Source organism: Marmota monax, unplaced genomic scaffold (genome assembly GCF_021218885.2).
Source record: "Marmota monax isolate L192 unplaced genomic scaffold, Marmota_monax_Labrador192_F-V1.1 WCK01_AAM20220418_F8-fsc00018, whole genome shotgun sequence".
Lineage (NCBI taxonomy): Eukaryota > Metazoa > Chordata > Mammalia > Rodentia > Sciuridae > Marmota > Marmota monax.
Genome location: NW_026692201.1, coordinates 7953821 through 7965594, shown reverse-complemented (window position 1 = coordinate 7965594; position 11774 = coordinate 7953821).

The following is an 11774-nucleotide window of genomic DNA, read 5'->3' as shown; positions in this document are numbered from 1 at the left end:
ACTCAGTCAGAAGTTCCTGGGAAGTTGGACAGGTAATGAAGCTAAGGGCTGGGCTCTGAGTTCCATCTGGACTCTCTCCTTCAGAGGTTTTGTACTTGGATTATGTCGAGTTCTTCCTTCTTGCCTTAGGGTAAGTTTCCTCTGAGGAGACTTCTTTAAGGGGTAGCGACTATAATAGCTGCCATTTATGCCTAAAATGCAGTGCTTACTACATTTTAGACCCTAGGCCAAGAGCTAATTTTACATCATTTAATTCTCAAAACAGTGCTGTGAAGCAGATACTATTATTATGCCCCTATTTTACAAATGAGGAGATGAAGGTTTAGAAATGATAAAACCATGATCACACAGCAAATGAGTGGCAGAACTGGGGTTAATATACAGGTCTGTGGAAACTGGAGCCTATTTTATTTATTTTTTATTTTGGGGTGTGTGTGGGGGGGTGGGATTTGAACCTAGCGCTTAACCACTGAGCCACATCTCTAGCCCTTTTTAGGGTTGCTTACAGCCTTGCTGAGGCTGGATTTGAACCTGTAATCCTTCTGCGGCAGCCTCCTAAGCTGCTGAGATTACAGGTGTCTGCTACCATGCCCAAGAAGCCTGCTTTCCTAACCCATGCTACACTGATGGTGCAAGGGTGCTTTGGGCAAGCTAACAATACCAGCTATTGTAACTACTCTTCTAATGCTAAATCCCAGAGATAGATTTAGATATAACTCAAAGAGGGGCCATTTATGGAGATATCACTTTATCTTAATCGAGAGAGAAAGAGGGGGGAGGACTGGGTGGGAGGGGAATTAATACAGAAACCAGCAAGATTGTGGTATTGAGAAATTGAAGGTCTGGGTATGTAGCTCAGTGACAGAGTGCTTGCCTAGCATGTACAAGGCCCTGAATTTGATCCCCAACACTGCAAAAAATAAAATAATAAATTAAAAACTTGCCCCATTTTTTGAAGATCTGTATGTCTCTTTCCTTACACAACTGAGAAATCTGCTGTCTTCCAGCACTGGGTCTCTGAGAGAGAATGGGAATAGAGGAGAAGGGAGAAAAGAAAGGAGAGAGTATCTCTGGCAGAGCCAAGTGCTAGACAGGAGAGTCCTCAAGGGGACCTTGTGCAACATCAGTAGGGCTGGAGATTTTCTAAGGATACTTTAATCTGTGGCACTAACACCCTTACTTAAGGAGAATGGGAATTCCTGAGCTGTGACTCTGGATCTTGGTTCTACCATACTTGCAGGTGGGGACAGGGGTTTTCTCATTAGGCACGTGTAAGGTCCTAGTTATGGAGACACTTAGACAATTTACCTGTGGAAAAGAGACCAAAATATTTCTAGGAGCTCACTGGCACTCTAGAAGTCAGAAGTTTTATGGTCCCCATATTCTCTGTTTCAGTTTCTGTAGCTTCACTACTTTCCCCATCAGTCCATGTGGGGCTCTCTCTCTTATTCAAACTTTATGAGAGGATTATTCTGCTGGTTACCCCACATTATCTAATACAACAACACTATTGGCCAGCATTTTATCACATGGTCTTCTTATAGGCTTCTCATGGGCTCTTTTTATCCAGTCTCTAAATGGTGGCTTTTTTATGAATTCTAGTACCTGGTCAAATCATTGGCAGCAATTGGTCTGGCTACTTTTTTTTAGAAATATTAGAGATATTAGGTATGTGAACACTTCTTGGTCTCTTTCCTTTCTACACATCATTATTATGCCAAACAATCAAGTAACATTAACAGAAAGTTATATGTTTGTATTAATGTTATCTTGGGTCAATTTAATATAACTGTTTTCTTTGAAAAACAGAATTATATTTTAGTACTATCTGCATTAAGGGTCTTGTTCTGATATGCAGTGGGCCTTAGAAAAACATCTAATTACCAATTCTTTGTGTGACTTTGGGTTTGGAGGACCAGGTTGGAAGTATGCTCCTATGAACCCCTTCCTGCAGAGCCTGAGGACTCAGGTAAATTCGATGTAGTCATCTCTACTCAAAGGACATTACCAGATACAAGTGACCTCTCAGTTGTTCCTGCTCCATTTTTAGCTTTTTCCGTTTCTGTGCTTTGTGAATAGCCTCTCTCAATGAAATGGTGTTTGATTTAAACAGTTGATAAGCTAAATAAAATCAAACAATGCTTTTCCTTCTTTCTTGTGATTATTCCTCAATATTGATTCTCTTCTTCCTTCTCTTAGTGAGAGCTCAGCCTGTATTTCTCACCCTCTATTCCAGCTGGATGGCCATTCTAGACATTATAGATGTTCTGGTTAATGAGATGGAAATGGAAATGGTTAATGAAACTTCCAGATCACATTCTATCATGGATTCTGTGCTGTGCTGCCATATTTCCATCTGGAAGGTTGTTGACTGACAGCCCTCTTTGGGAATTGCCCCAGCTAAAAACAGCTGTCTTGTCCAAGGTCATGCTCCTTTCCTAGAGCAGCTCATAATGAGTAACTGGTTAAGGAATGTAAAGGCCCAACGTTTTATCCCCAGTTCCTAAAGATCATCTTAGCTTCAGTCCTCCATGTTGGTTGAGTTGAGACTTAACTGTGACTGTCCTGAACTTTAACTTTCCCCTCCACCCATTCTGCTTCCTTCCTTTCTCCCCACAGCTTTTGATCCAAGGAGCACTCCCTAATGAACTTCCTGTATGCTTATCTCCATATCAGGTGGGTTTCCTGATGAAGCCACCCTATGACACCTCTTTAAAAAGAAGCTATTTTTTTCCTGCAACTCTGATCACCTTTCTATAGATTGGGACCCAGAGATGGTGCTGGTGAGGAAGCTTTGACCATGTGCATGAGGAGAATGCTTTAAGTGCAGAGGAGCAATAAAATAAGAAGTAGGGAGTCACAGCATGGCATCATGGATTAAGCTTCCTACAAGCCCTGGATCACGGAACACCCACACATTTCTACCCTTTTAGGAGAGAATAATCAACTTGATCCTATTTGAGATACTCTCTTCCTGGATCTCAATGTTAGAGCATTTTTAACCTGTGTTCTAGAAGTTGGGGTAAGTGTCGTCTGCTCCAGGCAGATCATTCAAGAACTTGTAGACCACATTAAGGATTCTGAACTTTATCCTAAGGGCAATGGGTTTTTGATGCATCTTTCAGTCTTGTACATTATGTTTTCTGAAAAAGAATTGTGGATTAGAACTGAGCTGCTTTACCCTTATGGCAGAGTTACTTTAGATAACTTTTAAAAAGTAGTATTGATGGATAATTGTCCCTTTTATTTAGTTAGAATGACTCAACTAAAAGAAAAATTTCTTCCCAGCACTAAAAAAAAAAAATAAGAAAGAAAAATTTAACATTATCCTCACAAAATACAAAATTGTGAATTTCAATTAATAAAAGCAGAATAAGAAATTCATATATTCTCTTTGGAATCTTGTTTGAACTACTGTTCTTTTGAGTCTCTCTTTATTGGAAGTTGATTTGCTTTTTCACTCCAATCTGGCAATTGTGTAGAATTTGAGTGGAAAGTAGGATTATGCTGAAAATTCCTTGGAGGAAAGAATGATTAGTGATTCTCACTATATGACCAAAGAACAGTGGTTAAAGTCATGGATTCTCGAAAGGTTAATTATTTTAAAAAATTCTCTATAATATGAGTAACCACATCATTTTCTTGGTTAAATAGCAAAATAAATTCTTATGTTTTCTTGGAGGAAAATAGAAGCAGCAACACCTTTGCAAAATTCTTTGTGAAATTCATTTCTGAAAATCAAACAGTAAGCAATTCTCCTTCTTTGGTTCTCAATGCATCTCTTGGCCATTTGTTTTTCTGGACATGCACACGTGGTTATGCAGCTAGGTGGTCTAGGTTGGAATTTCAGTTATTACTATCCAAATAAAACACTCCTTTTCCAGAAATCAGCCGACTCTGTACTGACTGTTCTTTCAAAGCCTGGATAAGGCTGTGCTGGGAACCTGAGCCTTGTCACGAGGACTTTCCACTGCCTTTTCCTTTAGAGCCCCTGGAGCAAACAGAAGCTTTGCTAATGGAGCCTCAGAGTACAAAACAATCCCACCTCTGCCAGTTCCACAGCTCCTCAATTTCCCATCAATCCTCCACTGGTGTCTCTCTCAGACACTTCAAAATGAAACTGCATAAAATATGGCTTTTCCCTTCTTTCTAGCCAGGTCAAGCTAGTTTTTTTTTTTTTTTTTTTTTAACTAAAATACGTAACTGCACTTATAAGTATGCTTCCTCCCTCAGAATAATGGTCCTCAATCAGGGATGAGTCCCCCTCTACCCCAACCCCAGGGGATTTAGCAGTGTCTGGATACATTTTTGGTTGTCACAACTAGGGGGCACAACTGGCATCTACTGGGTAAAGTCTAGGGGAGCTGCTAAGCATCTTACAATGCACAACCCTCCACAACAAAGAATTACCCAACCCAAAATATCAATGTCAAGAAACCCTGCCTCAGGGAGATTTGAAATTGTATTGAATTATTTTGCAAAGTAATTGGTTATCATACATGCTTTGGATTTTATTCAGTAGTAGTGTTTGGAAACAAAATTTATGCCTTAGATTACAGTTGCCATATCTAACAAATTAAACACAGGAAGCCCAGTTAACTTTGAAGCTTTTACTTATATGAAAAAATTATCTGTTATTCATATGAAATTCAAATTAAACTGGGCATCTTGTATCTTATCTGGCAACCCTACCTTAGACATTTGCCTTAGTTTCTCACTTTTATATCTTAAAACTTCTGGAAATGATTACTTTTGTATCTTAAAACTGAGAACCACTTTTATATCTCAGTTTTAACCACGGATTTTAGTTGGAAGATACTCACTGTTTTTTATTTCAGTGTTAATGCGGTGTATTAAACAAACTAATTATCTTTCAGAAGGACTGTATTACTATGAACACCATTTTAAAGAAAAATTAAGTTCTTCTTTGGAATGTATACCAATTTGACTTTTGTTAATACAGAAGTAATGCGTTAATAAACTTTTTAATGCTCTTTAGCTCTGCTAGAGATCGTCCACATTTATTCTGGATCTAGACCCCATTTTCAGATCTTACTCCAAATACACGGATCAAAGTCTTTCATTTTCTTTTCTTGCAGGAAGCATCTGTTGCCTTCTTTATACTCAAAAACTAAGGAGTTATTCTTTGAGAAAAATATGAATAATTGATATTGACAATCTCAGAAAAAAAAATTCAACCTACCATCCACTTCCCTAGAAGAAAAGTGACAATAAAGGCTTCAAACAGTATTATTTCATAAAAGTGAAGGATGTGTGTGTGAGCTCAGGGCTGAAGGTCAGAGGCCCCTGCTTTCTGTTGAAGTTCTGCTGTGGCTCATGCTGGGCTGCTCACTGATTCTCTCTCTGGCTTGGTTTCATTCACAATTTTGGCCCCTAAGGCAGCTGGCCCCATGAGCTTCATCAGTTCACATGGCTTGAGCTTTGAGAAAAACTTGAGTGAAAATCAGGATCTGGGTGGTGCCCATATCTTACAGACATGAAGAGAATGAGCGAGAATGTCTACTTCTTTTTTTTTTTTATAATTTATTTTTAAAATTTTATGTGGTGCTGAGGCTTGAACCCAGTACCTCACATTTGCTAGGCAAGTACTCTACCACTGAGCCACAGCCACAGCCTGTGAATGTCTACTTCTTTAGGTGTATCCTTTAACTCTAGCTACCTGGCTTTATGGTGTCACCTAGTTCAAGGAGAAATTGGGATGTGCGTAGTAAGCTCCACTTGTACTTGCTTCAGGCTACACAAAGGCTGCCCTGTTAAGAACTGCATACCTCAGGTGGGTATGTTTGGGAAAAGTACAAACTGACATTAATATCAGAGAGATGGAAAAAATGACTACCATGAAATTGTATTCTTTGCCTGTGAAATTCATGATAAAAACAAGATGAACTACCTACTCTCCCTGATGGTATCCAGTCATACTATGGCCAAGTCTGGGTCTGTACTTTGGACTGCAGAGTCATAGATGAGGATGAACATTTTCTAGACTTTATCTTGTTATTCATTGGGCGTCATCCCTTCTACCCTCTATCTGATCTTTCTGGAGCTTTGATGATCTTGGCCTTTTATTCTCAAGGGTAAACTCCTCTAGGGAAGGCATTTTTGTCTATTTTGTTCATTTATGCACCCCAGGCATCCAGCAGAGTGTCTGGAAAAGAGCTGGTGTAAGGTAATGTTTACTGAATGAATGAATGCCACACCCCCTTGATCCCTAGTCACTTCTTAAAATAGTAGTGAGGCTCCTTCTTTGGTCATTCTAGTTTCAGACATTTTCACTCTTGGGAATCCACCAGCAGGGCAATGCTGGGGTCTAGTGATGGGAAATCTGACTGTGAGGGGCAAGAGAATCCAAAGAAGGAGGTCTGGCCCAACAGAACTAAAGCAAAATAGAGTTGACCAACCTGGGGAAATAAAGCCTCTTGATATTTTATAGCTTGGGGCAGGGTGGGAGAAGAAGCTTCTCAGTTCTTTCTATAGAAATCATTACTTTTCTGGAGAACTAAAATACATGCTTTACTTAAAAAATGATGCCACAAACAAAACATACACTTGAGTACAGTATTTCAAATTATAAACATCTTTAACATGCATCATTTTTTTCTGGAGTCTCAGAAGGCTCCAGCAGCCAGGCATAAGAGGCATCAGTGTCCCTCTTACACAAAACAGAACACTAAGACTGAGCTCAGGCAAGGTAAGTGATCTGCTCAGGGTGACACATGGCAGAAACCAGCTAGACCCTAATACTCTAGAATTCACAGCGGATTTTCATTTCTCTGTTCACATTCTCTCTTTACAAAGTTTAAGGTGGCTTTGTGGCTTAGATATATTAAAATATATTAAGAATGACTTAATTTATTCGTAAAATTGTCAGATCTGGTACATTAAATTTAAAGGATAGTTAATTCAGATAACTGCAAATTTGTGAATTAAATTAACCTTTAGCTATACTTATTTTTATTACACATGGAACTACAAGCTGCTAAGTTTTCAGAAATATATAATCTATTACTTTTGCCAGTATATAGAGAGCTGGAGAATATTATTATAAAAATGAAGATGTTTGCAAAGCTTTTTTTTTTTTATATTCAGGCTTAGTGTAATGAAGCACTAAAATATTCAAAAAAGGAGCTAAGAAATAGACCAAGGAAAAAACCCACCGATCCCAAAGCATGTAAAGTACAACTTTTCCATTTGAATTTTGTGTAATTACTGTCATTTCCTGAGCTCTCATTAAATTCTAATTTTCAATTATTTATTAATTTTTAAATTTGCCATGGTTGCAGAATGTTAAAAGTTACAGCTTTGCTCCAATGGATAAACACTTCTTTTATCTTTCATCTATCTGTTCATTCTTAGATATTTCAAAATCAAAGCCACAGATCACAGTGAAGGAAAAACTGCAGCAGATGAGAAGCAACAAGGGTCCAAACCAGTATCTTGCAAAGGTCTGTGCCTGGCAGGACCCAGATCTGCATCTCTGGAATGAACATCATGGGGAGATGTTCCATGTCACCAACCTGTGAAAATGCCTGCTTGGGAGGCAGAGACTCCTGACCTCCTGGGCCAATTGAATGTGGTGCTGATCTCACTTATGGAATTGGAACAATTTCATTTGTCCATATACTATTGTTATAACAGGAAACCTCAGACTGGATACTTTAGAAAGGGAAGAAGTTTAGTTAGCTCTGAGTTCTGGAACCTGGAAAGTTCTAGCGGATAATGGTGGCATCTGGCATGGGCCTTGTCATAACATGGCAGGAGATAAAAAGGGAAGCAAGTGCATGCAAAAGATAGGGCATGGGGCTGGGGATATGGCTCAAGCGGTATCATGCTCGCCTGGCATGCGCGGGGTGCTGGGTTCGATCCTCAGCACCACATAAAAATAAAAAATAAAGATGTTGTGTCCACCGAAAACTAAAAAAATAAATATTAAAAAATTCTCTCTCTCTCTCTCTCTCTCTCTCTCTCTCTCTCTCTCTCTCTGTCTCTCTCTTTAAAAAAATATAGGGCATGAGGGACAGACTCAATGTACAACCACTGGGTCTTGAGTAGCAACCCTTCTCTAAGACAATCATGTCATTCCATTCATGAGATCTCCACCCCATAACCCTCACACCTCCCCTAGGCCCCACTTCCCCATCCCACTGCATCAGAATTAAGCTTCCAATGCATGAATCCTCAAAACCACTCTTAAATGGATAATCTAAAATTTTTCTATTTTTTTTTCATTTGGGCAAAAACCAAAATCTTAATGCAATCCTGAGTGACATTTATGAAAACTTAGCTTGCAGTTTCAACTTGGCCATCGTGGCTCATGGTTCAGTTTCCTTGCGAAAGCTACCTGGCACATATGAAAAACCAAGGAAGCAGACTAGAAGATTTTTAGAGTCCTTTCAGCTGTAAAATTTAGTGCCCTTTATTTTCCCCTCACTGGCGGATTCATCTGGGTTGCACTGGGAAGCCTGCAAGCATGAATGACTCCTCCCGACTTATGACTGCATATTTCCCTGTACTCAGCTGCACTTCAACTTTTAAAGAAACAGACGTGGAGAGGAATGTTTCAAATCCACAATATATGAAGAGCTTCTCCAGAACTCTCACCAATCTGTTTCTGATGATAAATACCAGATGCTATAGAGGAAGATTAACTATGCAGACAACTTGCATGTAAATTATAGTAAATTATACAGGGATGGCAGAGAAGGGTCTGAAGGGATGTGCAATTTCATTTTGAACTTGGCTAAAACATCTGCTTCTGTCCCCAAAGGGGAGTAGTTTAGAGCTGTTTCAGATTCATTCATACATGTATAATTGTTGTTGTTGTTTTTCCCTTCCTTTTCCTCTTAAGAGAATTGCAGTTGTTGCCCCTTCTTTCCTTTTTTCCTTTGGAAGAACCGTTTAAAATTAGCTAAAGCTGTTCTGTAGCGGGTTGTAGGAATAAGAGTGTCATGGGCAGCTGCTTGAGCCTCATGGTTGGTGGGAAATACTGAGAGAGCTCTAAGCATTCAGTCAGGGCAGGCAATAACCTGTAGGGCCCTCAGCCCTAGCAAACAGCATGGTGTGACCTCTAGCCAGGTTCAAAACAATCTCTTCTCTGTTCTCTTCCTTCTTATGTCTTTCCTTCCGCTCATCCTCTGCTTCTCTGAATTCTTTCTTGTTCCCCTTCTCCTTTCCTAAATATTACCTGTATATCTGATTCTCTTTTTTAAAGTAATGAAATGTTTATAATGTTTAGGCATAACATAAAGGTATAAGGAATAATACAACAAGGAGTCATTCTTCTACTCAGCTAAGAAATTAATTATTGCAAATTGTTGAAGCCCTTTCTATATCTCTCTCCTGATACCATCCACACCCATCTTCTTTCTCCATCCCAGGATTTAACCACAGGACATAACTTGCCACCTGTTCACCTGTAATATACCATATAATATGGAACTTCAAGAAAATGAATTTGTTCTTGTTGAATATATTTCCTCTCTCTATATATATTAGATGAACACACAGTATCGTTCTTTATTTTTATGTGGTGCTGAGGATTGAACCCGGTGCCTCACACATGTGAGGCAAGCGCTTTACCACTGAGCTACAGCCCCAGCCCCCTATTTCCTGTTTTTATAATATGAATTATGGCATCCAATTACTTTAAAAAATATTTTGGCACTAGGGATTGAACCCAGAGGCACTCAACCACTGAGGCACATCTCTAGCCCTTTTTTTATTTTTTTTATTTTTAGACAGAGGCTCGTTAAGTTGCTTAGGGCCTCACCAACTTGCTGAGGCTGGCTTTGAGATTGTGATCCTCCTGCCTCAGCCTCCTGAGCTGCTGGGATTATAGGTGTATACCACTATACCCAGCTACATTTTTATAGAGAAAGACAAAATGGAATTTTTCCAATGAACTTTCCTTGAAATTATAGTTCCCCCTCCCACTTTCTGCTATAGGGACACACTAATTAAGCTTCCCAGCATCATTATTTTGTTCAGAAGTCTTTTTCTGAATTTGTATAAATTTAATGCTCTTTTGTTCTCAGGATTCCTTTTCTCTCCCCCCTCCACCCCACCTTCTTCTGGAGTTTCCTCAACTGTCCAATGTTCCTCTCCTCTTTCCAGTTATAGGACTCACCCCAGTGACATTTACTACTCAGACAATTTATTCTTGAATATAAAATGCTCTCTGCACTGAGTGATTACAGTTGACTTTCTCTGCAACCTTTCTACTTGAATAATCTGGTGAAAAATCTGAATGCCATTCACATTAGGATGCAGCATGCAGTCATCAAGAGGGGGCTTCCCAACCTTTCTAAGGCAGCATGATTGTAACAAGGCAGAGGGCTTGGTCCCTGGTCCCCTTTTCCTCTTTGGGAGATGCTAATGGTTTGGGGGCTGAAGAGTCATCTGTAGCAACTAGGCCTCCCCTGACATCCACCGAGGGCATGTCAGTCACCAATGCCAGGACTGGGAGAGACCTCTGCTCCCATCAGGCTCAGCAGATGTGCCTTGGCAGAGATGTCCTTGAGGTGGTCTGGTCCAGATTCACATTTCTGCTAGGCAGCTAATGAAGGCACTGACTAAATACCCCCAAAACCAGACTGCTGGTGTGGACTGCCCTCCAAACGTGAGCCCAGTATTATATGATTGTAATTTTGCTATCCTATTATTGATAAGAGTTAACAAAAAATAGGATGTATGTATGATTATAGGAATAAAAAATGTCTAATCGATAGATTCTAAGTTCAAAGAGTATAGACAGTAGGGATATAATTCTGGTTTTTCTAAATAATGTTCTAAAATATTGTATACTTACTGCACTACCATTTCATTTATTAAGCACATATCCTAGAGAACATTTGAACCTAGGCACCTGGAGTTAGATGTAATAATGTTTACTATAGTGTTGATTGAATTAGTGAAGAAAAGGAAAATAACCTTAATGCTCACCCATGAGAGAATGAATACAATGTAGCAGCATAACTATAAAATAGAAAAAAAAGAATGTCTCTGAAGTAGATATGGCTTAGTGTAAAAAAGTATAAACTTTGGAGACAAACAGAACTGAATAAAAATCCTCACATAGTCACTTTTTGAAACAAGATATTTACTCTGGGTGTCTCCAGGTCCAAATTCTTTAGTGTGACTACATAGGCCTTTGATCATCTGTAGTCTTATTTCTCATCATTTCAACTGCTCACTTTACCCTCTTAAAATGTTTAATTAAGTAATTCTCAGTCCAAGCATATTACCTCTCTGTTCCTTGTCTTTACTTGAGTTGTTATGCTTGAAACTCTTCCCCTGATGCACTTTTTCCAGGATGTCTTCTTGACAATGCTTCAGCCCCAAGTTCCCTGACCTATATCTGAAACCCTTTTTAAATTTTTATTTTGAGATAGGTCTCAATAAACCACGCTGACCTTGAACTTGCCATTTTCCTGCGTCAGCCTCCTGAGTAGCTAGAATTACAGGCCTGAGTGCAAACTTTATGTGTTAACAACCTTATGGTCTGAGTAAACACAGTTAATACAAATTAATAGTGATTCAAATGTATTTACATAGAGGTATTTTGTCAAAAATTTAACACATAGGCCATTCTCTCCTATACCTACACTGTATTCTTCTTAACTTGATTTTGATGTCATTGCCTTAGGATGTTGATGAATACAGGATGCAAGAAGGTTTCAAGACCTGTTAGTAATACACAGGTGTAAAGCTATCCTGGGCACAATTTTAATCCCATTGAATTCTGTTCTTTTCTCCTC